We start from the raw sequence: 15,668 nt of genomic DNA, 5'->3' as shown, positions 1-15,668 counted from the left end.
CTACGTGACCCTGTAACTAGTTTCACCCATCCAGTATGTCATAGCTCTCTAGTCGGTGTTTTCCTTAGTTGTGCAAAATTTTTCAGCTTCATTAGGTCCAGGTAGATCCACTGGAGAATAGATAGGCTAGCCACTCCAGTGTTCTTGGGCTTCCCTTGTGGCTCAGCTCCTGAAGAATCCGTCTGCAGTGTTGGAGACGTGCGTTTGATCCCTGGGTTGCAAAGATCCCCTGGAGCAGGGAAAGGTTACCCACTCCAGTACTCTGGCCTGGAGAATTCCATGGACTGTGTAGTCCATGGGGTCGCAAAGAGTCGGACACGAGTGAGCAACTTTCACTTCATTTTAAATTTCCTAATATGAAATTGATCAGAGACCAGTGCTTCTCAAAATGGTCTTCCCTCTATGAAGCACTTTTGCAAAACCATCAGAGTACAAGAAGTATCTGTGAGTGACTTGAAGATACGGGGACACACATGAGCTCAATGTAATGGGCTCAGAAACTGCATTACAGGAACCAGAACTATGACTCGGGAACATCAGGACATACCAGGTTTGTAGGAATTCCATAACTTTTAACATATCTCTATTCATAGCAACCAGCCACAGTAGAACTCTCGAAGACTCACATTTGATAATGCTCCCCATGGTATTTAACACCCCCGTGATGTAGTTAATCTGATATTTGCCTCTGAGCTGCCTCACAGTTCCTCTGGAACACTCAAAATTAGTTAGAGAAAGAGACTTCCCATCTGCTCTCCAAGGCAGCTCATTACTCCGGGAAAAACCAAATCCCAGTCTTGTACGAGCTGACTATTAAAAGTAAACTTCTTTACCTAATTAAATTTAATTTAACCTTACTCAGTCCTCCCTACTTTAAAAACATTTATCATTTTTTGTATCCACATGATGTGTCTCTTGTTTTTCCCTATCCAAATCAGCAAACTTATCCTCTTCTTATATTTCAAGAAAAACTACTGTGATTTTCTGTATCTTCTTTGGACAGCAACATATATCGTACTTGCATTCCATTCTCTTACCATTTTTAGGAACTGTAAATACATTGCAATTTTGAAATCCCTGAAAACTGAAAACCAAGAAACAAGCCATTGAATTGTATTTCTTTTTACGAACATTAGATTTCATAAAGCATAATTTTTCTTTAGGTGGTACAAGATGTGTGTTTAATAAACATATTTAGTGTTTTTATTCATAAGAAGGTAAAGATAAAGAAACATTGATGCGGGGGGTGCTCCGCAGAAAGAGAGAGGCAGTGGAACTTCCCTCAGCAAAGCCGAGGGGTCCCGAGGAGAGGTGAGCCTGCTGTCCGCCAACCCAGCCCCTCGGCAAGTGAGAGACAATCAGATGCGACAGGGGTTCCATCTAAGCAGTTCCGCTTTTTTGCCACAAGCTCCCGACTTATAAAGGCAAGCGGCGGGGGGGGGGGGGGGGTTTCGAGGGACTTTCCATAGTTGCACCAATCACATTAAAAGTCAAATCGTCATGTGCCATCATTATAACAGGAGTCTATGGTGATCACGTGCTGTCCACGTGCTTGGAAATCAAGAGAGCCAATCAAAAGTTTTGAAAACCTCTTAGACCACGCACCTATCTCTTCCACCAGGTGCCATCTTAGTTTCCAACTGCAAAGCTAGCCCTTCTCTTTAAGGTTTCCCATTTAGGGCCCCACATCTCCCCCTTTTTTATTTGATTTAAGCCCTGGAGACATTTGTATTGATGTTCTGTAAGGCAAGGCGTAAAACTGTAGGCGGCCAACCTCCAGCCTCGCCAGCCCCTCTCGCGGCTGTGCCTGTCTTAGGTTGCCCTCCTCTGAGGGTCTTACCCGTCATTGGCTATCCAGCCACCTCTTGGGGGCTAGGCGGAATCTCTCTAGATGATGGGTATCTAGAACTCTTTTTTATTTATATGTCTCGGTTAATCTCTCGAAGGGCTAAATTAATCCAGAGATTTTGTGGGTGCCCAATGTGGGACTCCTTTTCCATGACCTGGGCAAGCATAACTATTTTTTGCTGTAAGCACCTATTGTGGGCTGTGAGATTTTTTACCTTTAACATTACAACAAGCAGAATAACAAAAACAAGCAAATAGAAGGCATTTTTAAACCAGGTAAATGGACTTTGTACCCAGTCCCATAGATCCATTGCTCCCTTTTTCACCTGTTAGAGTCTCATTTAACACTGGAAAAGCTGTCAGACAAAAGCTGGGGTATCTCACATCCCAGTCTATGCGCGCCAAGACACTCAACGTCTCGATCGCTCTGGCGTGGAGATCAAGCTGTTGTTGGAGTCCCATTATGGCGGATCTTCAGGTGTTCGAGCTGGTTTGAAATCCTTGAGCAGAGGCACTGGATATGTTTATAACCTCGATGGTCTGAGCTTGTTGAACTCCCAGTACGGATGCTGACACTGTTGTACCCTCATGGTTGATGGCCTTGTGTGTCATTAAACCCAGGCTTCTCTAAAAACTGTTGCACAGCCGTGGCACTGACGAAGGTCAGCAAGGAGAGGACAGGTAATCCGACGATCACCGGGAGCAGTGTCCACCAGGGTCACCGCCATCGATGATCTGAAAGGGAAGAAAAGATTGCCTCAGGAACTTTTTGTTCTTGGGCTCAATATGTGAGTGTCTCTTTAATCTGTGTCAGATTTTGAGATTTGACCTCTCTCTTGTGGTGTAAATTTAAGATTCCTTGCTGGAACCCATATAGGGCTGGGGTCCCCAATGGGGAATATGCATCCGAATCCTTGTAAGGAGTGGATTGGGCCCCTTCCACTGTCTAGTGATGGGGTCTTTCCATCTCACTTGTATTTCAGGTTTTATTTCTTGGTTAGACCAATGTTTTGGAAAACATGGTATCGGTTCATTTTTTGAAAAATTGAAAATGTTTAAAGAGTGCCATTCCAAGTTGCTGGTGAGGGCTTATTCCCCCTTTTTGTTTTTGTAATTGAGCCTTTAAAATTTGATGGTGGCGCTCAATTATGGCTTGTCCCTGGGGATTATGTGGGATTCCGGTGTTATGACGAATGTGCCATTGTTGGAAGAATTTCTGTAAGCTCTGGCTGATGAAGCAAGGGCCATTATCTGTTTTTATTTGATGGGGAAGGCCCAACGTCGCAAAACATTGTAAAAAATGGCTTTGAGCATGTTTTGCTTTTTCTCCTGTGTGGGCAGTAGCCCAGCAGGCATGAGAGTAAGTGTCAATAGACACAAAAACATACTTGAGTTTTCCAAAAGGAGAATAATGGGTTACATCAGTTTGCCACAGCACATTGGGTTTTTTAGCCCTCGAGGGTTTACTCCTGGGGGCTGTAAAGGCGGTACTTGTAAATAAGGAAGACAGGATTTACGAGTATGTATAATTTTTTTTAATTCTCTAATAGGGATCTGTGGAAACCTTTTATGTAGCCCTCTCCAATTTATATGAGTAAGATCGTGAAGATCATAGGCATCTTGTAAGTTACAAGCTTGGATTGTAAGGGAGGCCGCTCTATCGGCCAGGGAATTTCCCATTGTTTTTCTGATTTTGAATTGGGGGCACCCGTATCAGGGACACGCTCCTCACTCCGTGAAAAGCAGAGCTTGAGGGCCGAAATGGTCAGACAGAACCCTATGGGGGGCTCCCCACCGTATTGAACCTCTCACTGCCTAGCAAGGGTTTGTACTCGATCCCAAGTGTCCCAAGAGAACAGACTGCCCGAAGCAACCTGGGGGGCCAACCGTACAATGGTCCCCCAGACCTTAATGGCCTGAGGGTCAGAAATCTCGAGTCCCCTGCTTATGAGCATATGTCTCAGTGCCTTGAGTGCGGGCTCATCAGATTTCCCGATGTTATTTCCCATGCTGCCGAGGGAGAATAGAAAGAAAAGTCACTGAGGACAACCACCAAAAATCCTACCGGGAGTGGTGGCGGCCAGAAAGTTGGGCTTATGGTATGCTTTTGGAACTGTTTCTGTGCCTGCATCGTTGCACGGAAGTTTTCTTGCTGGGGGCGGGCACCCTAGAGGTTTCTAGCCCGTTCCGTGACCCCCTTACCCTGTCACGGGAGTCTTCAAGTGGCAGGCGCCCTAATGGCCTTTAAGTGCCTGACCCGTGCCCACAGGGAAGGTTCTAGGCCACGTCCTCAGTTAAGAATGATTTAAGGGGAGTTTCACCCGGTCGGGCTCTAGTTACTGAGGCTTACTTGTTGCGGGGCCTTCAAAGTCCGCCAGAGAGTGGCCCTAGCCAGGACTTATCAATTGCCTCCACAACCGTTCTCCAGTTCACTGAAACTCCCGAAAAAGGAATTAAGGACAGATCAGAAAAGAAGAGAAGAAAGAAAATGAGTCAGGAGAGTTTTTTGTCACTTCCACCCAGCCCCTCGGCGAGCGAGAGACAATCAAACGCGACAGGGGTTGCCTCTAAGCAGTTCCGCTTTATTGCCGCAAGCTCCTGACTTATAAAGGCAAGCAGCGGCGGGCAGGGTTGTTGCCAGGTGAAAGGTCGGGCAAGGTCGGGCATGTCGGGGCATGTCGAGGCATGCCCCGGAAAAGTGCCGCAGACAAGTCCCGGAGGCGGGCCGACAACCAAGCCGTCCAATCAGGTGCCGACACGGAGCCCTTGGACACCAACCACCGCTGAGCCTGTGCTTTCTTCCTTATATGGGAGCCCGGCCCTGGCTATAAAACCTTTCCCCACCCCTCATACCCCCCAGACTCCCTTTGCTTCCTTGCTCACCCACCCCCGGGAGTTCTGTCCGAGAGCGACCGCCCAATAATGGCTCTGATCAACGGTCCGTAGAGGTGGCTCTTTCTTCCCGCGGCGTTTCTTACACCAGGGACTTTCCATAATTGCACCAATCACATTAAAGGTCAAATCGTCATGTGCCATCATTATAACAGGAGTCTATGGTGATCACGCGCTGTCCACGTGCACGGAAATCAAGAGAGCCAATCAAAAGTTTTGACAACTTAGACCGCTGACAAATGAAAGTTATCAGGAAACTGGGGATTTCCAACTGCCCTTTAGAAATTTTATGAGCTCTAAAAGCCTACTTTGTCTTAAAAAGTGGAGCACTTAAATCTGACTTAAGAGTTACAACTGCACTTTAAAAATTCTATGCGCTGTAAAGCGCTTAACATACAACAAGTGGAGGAGATTGCTCATACCGAGCAAATAAATTCAGGACGTGGACTGAAAGGAACAGACACACTCACACAAGCTCCCTTTTCTGGCATGGAGAGATTGATTTCTTTAACCAAGACCGAGCTAATGGAAACTCTTCAAGATACACTTGCTAATGTTCTCACAGAGAAAGCAAGTAAATTTGTAGAAGATCAATTACAAGCATACAGAATGGAGCAGGCCTGGACACCCTTCACATGGCTGCTTAAACCCCTAGTCAAAGGTCTGATGAGATGGGCCCTAAAAAAGATAGGTTCCGTGGCATGGAACCAGCTGGGCCTGAGTTCTTTACAGAATAAGATCTTATTTATATTTAAGCCGATGTTTTGTCAAAAGAGATCTGAAGTCTTCACGGTTTAATCTCTATTTATCTGCCACTTCAGTATCTCATGGGCTTCCCTGGTGGCTCAGAGGGTAAAGCCTCTGCCTGCAATGCGGGAGACCTGGGTTCAATTCCGGGGTCACGAAGATTCCCTGGAGAACAAAATGGCAACCCACTCCAGTATTCTTGCACCGAGAACCCTATGGACCGTGGAGCCTTCTGGGCTACACTGCAAAGAGTTGGACACGACTGAGCGACTTCACTTTCACTTCCAGTATCTATGTGATCTTGGCGAAGTCTCAAGAAAATGCAGGATCACGTTAAAAAGTTTAGCACTGTGGGATCTTCATCACCAAGATTTATGATTTACACGTGCCAAACGTGCCTGCCTAACCAACAGGACTGATTTGAACCTGGAGGGACATCACTGACAAGATGATAACAGTGTTCAGGAGACAGAGATTACCAGCTTGCCTTCCTGTATTGGCTCCTCCACTGCAAGAAGCAGGACAAAACATAGAAACCGAATTTTTGCTGTTGCTGGCAACGCCCAAATCTTACCTTCCCGCCTGTGTGCCTGTTCAGTCGTTCTTTGTGACCCTTTGCGCTGTGGCCCCCCCGAGGCTCCAATGGCCATGCGGTTTCCCAGCAAAAATACTGGAGTGGCCTGCCATTTCCTACACCAGCAGATCTTACGCATCCGGAGACCAGGCTCCAGTCCCCGGCATGTCCTGCGCTGCAGGCGTCTTCTTCACCGCTCAGCCACCCTGACAAGGTGTACACTTCACCCTAAAGAAATAAAGGGCATCTGAACTCTCACGTGGCCTCCCGCCTGTTTCCGTGCTGACTTCCTTCTCCTGGAGGGCGGAGACGCCAGGCAGGGGTGGACTAGGGAAGGGCTGGATGGTAACCAAGCAGGACCCACTGAGGCTTTCCCAGAAGAAACCCCCAGTCAAGTCCTCCACCAGCCTTTTGTCTGTAGAAAATCTCTCACCAAATAATCCATGTAGGGGCTTCCCTGGTGGTCTGCTGGCTAAGGCTCCACCAGTCAAATTCATGGGCTGAAGGCAGGACCCAGGTCGGGAAACAAAGATTCCCTCATGCCTTCTGGCGAGGTTGGGGGGAAATCTGGCCCCAGTACACAGAGGCCCAATTTCGGCAAGGAGGTCTGGAGGGAAGCCAGGAGCAATTGGAAGGACAGGGTCGTGGGGGCAGGAGGGCTGAGGGCCCTGAGTCCCAGCGGGCCGGAAGGCTGCGAGGTTTCAAAGGGCACCTTCCGCGGCGCGGGGAGCCGTGAGGCGGCGGCCTGTGCGCAGCAGGGGCGGCGCTTGCGCAGACGGGCTCCCGAGCTCAGCCGAGGGGCCGGAGGAACCCGGGCGGCCCCGAGACGAGGCGGGGGCACAGGGCGCGGGCGCCCGTCTTCAAGGGACAGACCAGGGTCAGAACAGAGCCAGGGAGAAGCTCTGCGCCGCGGAGGAGCCCCCGGAGTGTAAGGACCGCCCCGGAGGGGAAGCGTGTGGACGGCGGTGGGTGTGGACTCCAAGCAGCTCCGTGCTTCCCAAGGCGGGGCCCGGGAGGCTGGCGGTTCCACCAGCGCTGGATGCCCCGGAGGCCTCTCTTTGCCTCGAGGAGGGAAACTGGGAATGCAGCCCTGTCCCTCCCCTATCAGAGTTATTCCTCACCCTGACTTTGCCCTCCCATCCCTCAGGGCAATGCCCCTCTCTTCACCCCTGCCCCCTAAACTCATCCCCCCATCCCCGGCTTTTCTAGATGCTTCTGGGCTCTGCACACTCCTAGGCCTGCCCCATCCTCGATTCTCTGCCCCTCCCCGCTCTCCAGGTTCTAGATTTCAGACAGGCTGGGACCTGGACTGCAGTGCTTCCACGTGGACACACGTCTTCTTGAGCCACAGACAACAAGGAAACGACAAGGGACTAAATGTAACTCTACGGACGTGAACGGCTGGGGCAAAGGATGCACGAGATGAAAAAAGATCAAAACTCCAGTCACCCCTTTGGAAATGCAGAGCTAAAGCAGGGGCCTGGTCGCGATGCCTGCACAGAGCACCACCAAGGGGCTGGGCAGACCTCGCATGCAGCCCTCCAGCCCAGCGCTGGACCCAGCCGGCCCTCACCCCATTTAATGGCCCAGATTTCCCCACATGCGCCCCGACACCCCCTCACCCCACAGGAGCAAACAAGGCAACTTGTCACTTGTTTGACTCCCTTCCTGATGCACCCAGAGCTCCAATAAAACCTTGTCTGAGTTTCCTGTGTGGCCTCTTATCAATGTCTATTGACTAAGCATTCCAAGAACTCTGGTGGGGATCCTACCCTTCTGGCTCTGCAGGTTCCTAGGTCAACACCCTCCACCCTTTCCTCCCTCTCAGTTCCCCGTGTTCTAGATGCTTCTGTCCTCATGCCATCCCTTCCCTGGACCCTGGATCTGTTTTGCCTCCACTCTGGTCTCAGTTTGGTTTGCCTACTCACACATCTCAGCATCTCTCAAACTCGGCTGAAGCATGACTTTTGACTTCCGAGGTGGGCATTCGCTTTCCTACAGAGCTCCTGCAGATGCTGGAGGCCCCACCCTGACCCCCTCTGACAAAAATCCTGCCCTTCTCAGCCTGGTCCCAGCTGGAGCCTGGAAAGCCTACCCTCGTCCCACACTCTAGACCCCACCCCAAGACCTCTCACCATCGGCCTCCCTCACTTTCCCTGGGCTCCAGTCCAGGGAGCCTTTACTCACACACCCAGGCTCAGCTCGCTTCCTTTGTTTTAAATTCTAAAATTAAGTTCTTGCATTGACAATTTTGAAAGGCGCTTTCCATTTACAGCTCCTACCAAACACTGCCTATGTTCCCCGTGGTGTACGATCCCTCCTTGAAGCCGTCTTAGGGCTTCTCAGGTGGCACTCGTGTTCAGGAATCCGCCTGCCGATGCAGGACACACAGGAGACACGGGATCCTTCCCTGGGTGGGGGAGACGGCCTGCAGAGGGAAATGGCAACCCAATCCCAGTGTTCTTGCCGGAGAACTCCATGGACAGAGGAGCCTGTCTTCCTCCCAGCGGTCTGTACCTCCCACTCCTCCTCCCCCATATTGAAGCCCCTGCCCTCCTGCTAGAAACCACTAGTCATTCAAACTATCGGTGCGTCTGCTGCCGCTTTTGTCGCACACGCCAGCTTGCTTATTTGGTCAGGTCCTCATATTAGTGAATCCTACGTGACCCTGTAACTAGTTTCTCCCGTCCAGTATGTCATAGCTCTCTAGTCGGTGTTTTCCTTAGTTGTGCAAAAATTTTCAGCTTCATTAGGTCCAGGAAGAGCCACTGGAGAATAGATAGGCTAGCCACTCCAGTGTTCTTGGGCTTCCCTTGTGGCTCAGCTCCTGAAGAATCCGTCTGCAGTGTTGGAGACGTGGGTTTGATCCCTGGGTTGCAAAGATCCCCTGGAGCAGGGAAAGGTTACCCACTCCAGTACTCTGGCCTGGAGAGTTCCATGGACTCTGCAGTCCATGGCGTCACAGAGATTCAGACAGGACTCAAGTGACTTAGCATATCAATCTTTAAAAATTTTTCATTATTTTTTAATTGGAGGAAAATTGCTTAACAGTGTCATGTTGTTTTCTGCCATACATCAACGTGAATCAGTCGTAATTATATTTATTTCCATATATCCCACCCCTTGAGAATCTCCTGCTCCCATTCCACCCCTCTGGCTCATGACAGAGTGCTGGGCGGGTCCCTGCACTAGCTAGCAATTTCTCAGGCTATCTGTCTGAGACTTGGCTGTGTATCTATGTCGATGGGACTTTCTCCATCCGCCCCACTCTTTCCTTCCCCGGTCCACCAGCCCCATCTCTATATCTGTGTCTCCATTCCTTCCCTGAAAACAGGCTCACCAATACCGTTTTTCTAGATTCCATATATATCATTAATATACAATATTTGTTGCTCTCTGACTTACTTCTTTTCACAGCTATCTGTAAGGCCTCCCCAAACAGCCATTTTGCTTCCTTGCATTTCTTTTCCATGGGGATGGTTTTGATCCCTGTCTCCTGTACAATGTCACGAACCTCATTCCATAGTTCATCAGGCACTCTATCTATTAGATCTAGACCCTTAAATCTATTTCTCACTTCCACTATATAATAATAAGGGATTTGATTTAGGTCATACCTGAATGGTGTAGCGGTTTTCCCTACTTTCTTTAATTTAAGTCTGAATTTGGCAATAAGGAGTTCATGATCTGAGCCACAGTCAGCTCCCGGTCTTGTTTTTGTTGACTGTATAGAGCTTCTCCATCTTTTGCTGCAAAGAATATAATCAATCTGATTTCGGTGTTGACCGTCTGGTGATGTCCATGTGTAGAGTCTTCTCTTGTGTGGTTGGAAGAGGGTGTTTGCTATGACCAGTGCATTTTCTTGGCAAAACTCTATTAGTCTTTGCCCTGCTTCAGTCCGCATTCCAAGGCCAAGTTTGCCTGTTACTCCAGGTGTTTCTTGACTTCCTACTTTTGCATTCCAGTCCCCTACAATGAAAAGGACATCTTTTTTGGGTGTTAGTTCTAAAAGATCTTGTAGGTCTTCATAAAACCGTTCAACTTCAGTTTCTTCAGCAATACTGGTTGGGGCATAGACTTGGATAACTGTGATACTGAATGGTTTGCCTTGGAGATGAACAGAGATCATTCTGTCGTTTTTCAGATTGCATCCAAGTAGTGCATTTCGGACTCTTTTGTTGACCATGATGGCTACTCCATTTCTTCGGAGGGATTCCTGCCCGCAGTAGTAGATATAATGGTCATCTGAGTTAAATTCACCCATTCCAGTCTATTTTAGTTCGCTGATTCCTAGAATGTCGATGTTCACCCTTGCCATCTCTTGTTTGACCACTTCCAATTTGCCTGGATTCATGGACCTGACATTCCAGGTTCCTATGCAATATTGCTCTTTACAGCATCGGATCTTGCTTCTATCACCAGTCACATCCACAACTGGGTATTGTTTTTGCTTTGGCTCCATCCCTTCCTTCTTTCTGGAGTTATTTCTCCACTATCTCCAGTAGCATATTGGGCACCTAGTGACCTGGGGAGTTCCTCTTTCAGTATCCTATCATTTTGCCTTTTCATACTGTTCATGGGGTTCTCAAGGCAAGAATACTGAAGTGGCTTGCCATTCCCTTCTCCAGTGGACCACATTCTGTCAGCGATCAATGCAAATAAATAGAGGAAAACAACAGAATGGGAAAGACTAGAGATCTCGTCAAGAAAATCAGAGATACCAAGGAAACATTTCATGCAAAGATGGGCTCGATAAAGGACATAAATGGTATGGACCTAACAGAAGCAGAAGTTATTAAGAAGAGGAGGCAAGAATACACGGAAGAACTGTACAAAAAAGATCTTCACGACTCAGATAATCACCATGGTGTGATCACTCATCTAGAGCAGACACCCTGGAATGTGAAGTCAAGTGGGCCTTAGAAAGCATCACTACGAACAAAGCTAGTGGAGGTGATGGCATTCCAGTTGAGCTGTTTCAAATCCTGAAAGATGGTGCTGTGAAAGTGCTTCACGCAATATGCCAACAAATTTGGAAAAGTCAGCAGTGGCCACAGGACTGGAAAAGGTCAGTTTTCATTCGCAATTCCAAAGAAAGGCAATGCCAAAGAATGCTCAAACTACTGCACAATTGCACTCATCTCACATGCTAGTAAAGTAATGCTCAAAATTCTCCAAGCCAGGCTTCAGCAATACGTGAACTGTTTATTCCCTGATGTTCAAGCTGGTTTTAGAAAAGGCAGAGGAATCAGAGATCAAATTGCCAACATCTGCTGGATCATGGAAAAAGCAAGAGTTCCAGAAAAACATCTATTTCTGCTTTATTGACTATGCCAAAGCCTTTGACTGTGTGGATCACAGTAAACTGTGGAAAATTCTGAAAGAGATGGGAATGCCAGACCACCTAACCTGCCTCTTGAGAAATCTGTATGCAGGTCAGGAAGCAGCAGTTAGAACTGGACCTGGAACAACAGACTGGTTCCAAATAGGAAAAGGAGTACGTCAGGGCTGTATATTGTCACCCTGCTTATTTAACTTCTATGCAGAGTACATCATGAGAAACCCTGGACTGGAAGAAACACAAGCTGGAATCAAGATTGCCAGGAGAAATATCAATAACCTCAGATAATCAGATGACACCACCCTTATGGCAGAAAGTGAAGAGGAACTAAAAAGCCTCTTGATGAAAGTGAAAGAGGAGAGTGAAAAAGTTGGCTTAAAGCTCCACATTCAGAAAACGAAGATCATGGCATCCGGTCCCATCACTTCATGGCTAATAGATGGAGAAAGAGTGGAAACAGTGTCAGACTTTATTTTGGGGGGCTCCAAAATCACTGCAGATGGTGACTGCAGCCATGAAATTAAAAGACGCTTACTCCTTGGAAGAAAAGTTATGACCAACCTAGATAGTATATTCAAAAGCAGAGACATCACTTTGCCGCCTAAGGTCCATCTAGTCAAGGCTATGGTTTTTCCAGTAGTCATGTATGGATGTGAGAGTTGGACTGTGAAGAAGGCTGAGCGCCAAAGAAAGGATGCTTTTGAACTGTGGTTTTGGAGAAGACTCTTCAGAGTCCCTGGGACTGCAAGGAGATCCAACCAGTCCATTCTGAAGGAGATCAGCCCTGGGATTTCTTTGGAAGGAATGATGCTAAAGCTGAAACTTCAGTACTTTGGCGACCTCATGCGAAAAGTTGACTCATTGGAAAAGAGTTTAATGCTGGGAGGGATTGGGGCAGTAGGGGAAGGGGACGACCGAGGATGGAATGGCTGGATGGCATCACTGACTCGATGGACGCGAGTCTGAGTGAACTCCAGGAGTTGGTAATGGACAGGGAGGCTTGGCGTGCTGCGATTCATGGGGTGGCAAAGAGTCGGACACGAGTGAGCGACTGAACTGAACTGATGATTCCATTGTATATACATACCACAATTTCTTCGTCCGTGGACATCTAGGTTGCTTCCATGTGCTGCAATAAACACTGGGAGAATAGACTTTTTGGTGATGGTCCTTCTGATCAGTGTAGGGTGAAACCGTATTCTAGCACTGATTTGCAGTTCTTTATAATTTGTGATGTTGAGTATCTTTCCAGGTCCCTGTTCATCTTCTACACTGTGAGTACAACTTACCTCTTCAATTAGCTTTTTGAAGGTCTGCCCTGTTTTGAACTCTTTTCCGGTGATTTACCCCAGAGCTTTTCTTAAGGGCAGGCTTGTGTATACCCACCAGCCTCGGCTTTCAAGCGGTTGTTGTGGGAAATGGCCACAAGGTGGCAGCATTTCTTCATGCCCAACTCTGGGTACCTGCGCAACCAGAGCCTTAGGGCACGTCCTATTTCTGGGTTGTCAGTGAGAGTGGCTATGCTTAAGACTTGTGTCTCCTTACTTCCTCCCCCTTACCCTCCATCCCAAGGACAGATCCCGATTGCAACAGCACTCTGCAGAAGGGGGTGTCATCCACAGGTGGGGTGACGCTAAGTAAGGAAGCTGGAGATGGGAACCCCACCATCAGGAGACGCAGAGCCCAGGGGACTTTGCAAAGTTCTTCCAGTCCAGAGGCCCCACCATCCTTTGGGGGCACTATGGTTGGTGCTGCTGCAGGAGGACCCGCCTGGATCTGGAGACTGAGGGCTCATACAGAGGGGAAAGGAAGTTCATGTCTATCGCGGTGGGGGGCTCATTGCCTGGCGTAGCCTCCCCAGACCCTCAGCCCCACTACAGCCCAGCCTGGGGACCCAAGCCTACTCAGGCTCCAGGGATGTGACATCAGCCCAGGTCCCGAGTCCTGAGGAGAATAGAATCTTTTTTTTTTTTTTTGTCTTTCTATTTTTGCCACTTATTTTGAATTGGAATATATAGACAATTTACACTGTGGTGGGTTTTGTTTTGTTTTGTTTTGTTTTTTAGGTGTACAGCAACTTGAATAATTTACACATGACTTCTATGTTCTTTTTCAGCTTCGTTCCCCATGTAGGTCATTACAGAGTGTTGAGTAGGGTTCCTTGTGCTTTACACTGAGTCCTTGTGGATTATTTTATAAACACTAGTGTATCTGTTATTCTCATGTTACTAATTTGTCCCTGCCCCCAAATTTTCATTTTTTGGTAACCATAAGTGCTGTTTCTAAGTCTGGGAGGCTGTTTCTGTTTTCTAAAGAAGTTTATTGTATCCATGTTTAGATTTCTTCTAGAAGTGATATCTTAGGATGTTTGTCTTTCCTTACTTATGATCATCTGTGGGTCCATTTATGCTGCCGCCAATGGCATTATTTCCTTCGTTTTTTTTTTGATGGCTGAGTGTATTCCAGTATATAGATGGACCGGTTACCCTTTATTTCTCTATTGATGGATATTTTGGTGGATGGTCTGTCTTGGAGGTTGTCAATAGTGCTGCCTTGAAAATAGAGGTGCAGGTGTCATTTTAAATTATGATTTTCTCTGGATTGAAGACAAGGAGTGGGCTTGCCAGATCAGGTGGTCACTCTGTATTTGGTGTTTTAGGGAATCTCCACACCGTTCTCCTTCGTGACTGCACCCACCCATATACATCTCTGAAACAGTGTAGGAGGAGCCCCTATCCCCCTTGCCCTCAGCTGCACTGAATCTTTTATAGATCTTTTGAAGACTAAGGGCTTCCCTGGTGGCTCAGATGGTAAAGCATTTGCTTGCAAGGCGGGAGACCTGGGTTCAAGTCCCTAGGTTGGGAAGATCCCCTGGAGAAGGAAACGGCAACCATTCTAGTATTCTTGCCTAGAGAATTCCCATGGACAGAGGAGCCTGGCAGGCTACAGTCTATGGGGTTGCAAAGAGTCAAACACGACTGAGTGATTAATACTTTCACTTTTCGAAGATGGTCATTCTGAGAGGGGTAAGTTGACACCTCATTGCAGTTTGGAGTGGCATTTCACTAACAGTGATCCTGGGCATCTTTTCATGTGCTTTATGTCCATCTGGATGCTTTCTTTGGACAAATGTCCATTTCGATCTTTGGCCCATATTCTATTGGTTGATTGTTTTATATATATATATGTTATATATATATATGTATTGAGCTGTATGAACTGTTTGCATGTTTTGGAGATGAACTGCTTGTTGCTAAATTTGGTGGCAAACATTTTTTCCCCCATTTTGAGGTTTGTCTTCTTCTTTCCTTTAGGGTTTTCCACGCTGTTGAAAAGCTTTTGAGGTTAATGAGGTCCCTTTTGTTGAGTTTTTCTTTAATTTTCCCTCTTGTAAGAGTTGATCCAAAAAGAACTTGCTGCGATTTATGTCAAAGCATGTTCTGCGTATATTTTCCTTGAGAGGTTTAGCGTAGTCGTCCCTCCATTTAGCTCTTTAATTGATTTGGAGTTTCTTTTTCCGCAAGTGGTTAGGGAGAGATGTAGATTCTTTCACTTTTCTCTGTTTAAGGAACCTCCACCGTCTCCTCCATCCTGGCCGTTAACAACATACACTGGCAGCATCAGTGTAGGAGTGTTCCCTTTTCTCCACAACCTCTGCAGAATTTAGTGTTTGTAGACTTTTTGACAAAGGTCGTTTTGACAGGTATGAGCTGATACCTCATTTTAGTTTGATTTGCATTTTAATAAGATTCATGATGTTGAAAGCTTTTTGTGTGATTAAAAAGAAACAACATTGTGAGCAAAAATGATCTCTCGAGATTGTCTTCTTGACCATCTGTCCTCATCTGAAATATTTTTCCAGAACCTACCCAAGGGCATTTGTTAACGATAGATGTTTTTTCCCACATCCCCTCAGGCTTGGCGACTGACTTTTAAGTACCCATTAGCACAGAGGTTTCCATTGTTGTTACCAAAAGTGGCCACAAGGCGGCAGCATTTCTTCATGCTCCAGACTTTGGAGGTTTGTTTTTTGTTTTTTTTTTCCCTCTGGCTAATTTTAATTTTCTATTGGGCTTCCCTGGTGGCTTAGAAAGTAACGAATCTGCCTGCAATGCAGGAGACCCGAGTTCAATCCCTGGGTCAGGAAGATCCCTGGAGAGGAGAATGGCAACCCACTCCAGAATTCTTGCCTGGAGTATTCCATGGACAGAGGAGCCTGGCGGGCGACAGTGCATGGGATCGCAGAGTCAGACACGGCTGAACAAC

General features: G+C 47.3%; 1 long non-coding RNA gene across 3 annotated transcripts; it reads right to left on the bottom strand.

Moving 5' to 3' along the window:
• On the bottom strand, positions 1,107-6,603 carry LOC108637986. Of its 3 annotated transcripts, XR_001919499.1 has the most exons (3): positions 6,495-6,603; positions 6,062-6,289; positions 1,107-2,583 (listed from the first exon to the last, which is right to left on the bottom strand). It is a non-coding gene; the product is annotated as an uncharacterized LOC108637986 (long non-coding RNA). The 3 variants fall into 3 exon arrangements; XR_001919498.1 differs by lacking the exon at positions 6,495-6,603 and having other exon boundaries at positions 4,736-6,488; XR_001919497.1 differs by lacking the exon at positions 6,495-6,603 and having other exon boundaries at positions 6,062-6,488.

Source organism: Capra hircus, chromosome 18 (genome assembly GCF_001704415.2).
Source record: "Capra hircus breed San Clemente chromosome 18, ASM170441v1, whole genome shotgun sequence".
Taxonomy (NCBI): domain Eukaryota; kingdom Metazoa; phylum Chordata; class Mammalia; order Artiodactyla; family Bovidae; genus Capra; species Capra hircus.
Note: the sequence above shows the minus strand (reverse complement) of the source record. Positions and strands in the feature narration are given on the sequence as shown.